Source organism: Physeter macrocephalus, unplaced genomic scaffold, assembly GCF_002837175.3.
Source record: "Physeter macrocephalus isolate SW-GA unplaced genomic scaffold, ASM283717v5 random_13293, whole genome shotgun sequence".
NCBI lineage: Eukaryota > Metazoa > Chordata > Mammalia > Artiodactyla > Physeteridae > Physeter > Physeter macrocephalus.
Window position 1 is genome coordinate 1 of NW_021158577.1, and position 1,265 is coordinate 1,265.

General features: G+C 67.8%; 1 long non-coding RNA gene across 1 annotated transcript; it reads right to left on the reverse strand.

Moving 5' to 3' along the window:
• Positions 1-137: 137 nt before the first annotated feature.
• LOC114485929 (uncharacterized) lies at positions 138-1,078 on the reverse strand. Its single transcript, XR_003679159.2, has 3 exons — positions 993-1,078; positions 805-863; positions 138-384 (listed from the first exon to the last, which is right to left on the reverse strand). It is a non-coding gene; the product is annotated as an uncharacterized lncRNA (long non-coding RNA).
• Positions 1,079-1,265: the final 187 nt, after the last annotated feature.

Sequence of the window (1,265 nt, forward strand, 5' to 3'; positions counted from 1 at the left end):
TGGGCAGCAGCCCCGAGTCCAGGTCGTGGGGGCCGCCCTGCAGCAGCGTGGCCTTGGCCCACCCGTTCTGCATCAGGGGCGCCAGCAGGGCCTCGGGGGGAACCCCGGGCCCGCCGCCGCCCCCGGCCCGGCCCCCGGGGCCGCCCGCCCGGCGCTCGCCCAGGCGGCTCACGCTCAGCACGGCCTCGCCGCCCCCGTGCGCCAGGATGGCCTCCTTGTCCTTGCGGCGGGCCAGCTCGCGCCGCTCCCGGAGCCCCACGTACCAGCCCACGCTGAAGCCGGACACCACGGCGCCCACCACGAAGGCCGCCACCGACGACGTCACCAGCAGGTTCACCGACACCAAGCCGGCGCGCTCCTCCGAGAGGCTGGCCCGCAGCAGTCCTGGCCGGGAGGGCGGCGTGTGAGGGGCCCGGCCGGGGACGGTCCCCTGCGCACCTCTCGCGGCCTCCCGCTGGTCTACCCACTCAACGTCTGTCTGCTTCTCTGCTTCGTGGCGCCTCTCTGACCCTTTCAACGCCCGTCTGCCCATCTCTCTGTGCCCTGGCATCTGTCTTAAAGTTTGTCTGCCCATCTGTCTGTCTCCTGGCCTCTCTCTCTGCGGTCCCCAGCGCCCCCTCGCCATCTGTCGGTCCTTTCCCCACCTCCCTACCTGGAAGTGGGGCCCCCTGCCCTTCCCAAGCCCTGACGGAAGCCAGTACCGCCCCCCCTCACCCCGCGTTGGGCATGGGCGGCAGAGGGTGTGAGAACCCTAGAGGACCAGGACTCCGAGTCCCCAGGCCTCCTCCCCTCTTCCCCACTTACCTGTGCAGTCCCCTAAGCCTGAGGTGCTGGCCCCGGACACGTCCTGCTCAAAGGTGGCTCTGATGAGGGCAGGGGGGCAGAGAGGCGCAGTCAGCAGAAACCCCTCGCACAGAGCTGTGGTTGCTGGGGGGACTCCCGATCATCACGTGGGTCACATACCCGCCCCCCACCTCCCTCGTCCCCAGTACCTGGTGCCGGGGCTGAGGAAGATGCAGGAACCATCCGGGGCCCAGCCGCAGTAGGGGTCCTGACTGCCAATACAGTTCCTGAAGCAGACAAGGGACCCGGAGGGCAGATCAACCACAGCCCCTTCTGAGGCACCTCTTACTGTCAACTCTGGGAGTTCTCAAGGCACGTCTTATCGGTGGGGGCTATTCCTTCCCCATTTTACAGATGAGAAAACTGAGGCTCAAGAAAGTTTACTTTTGCCCAAGGGACAGAGCCAGGGTTGGAGCCCAGGC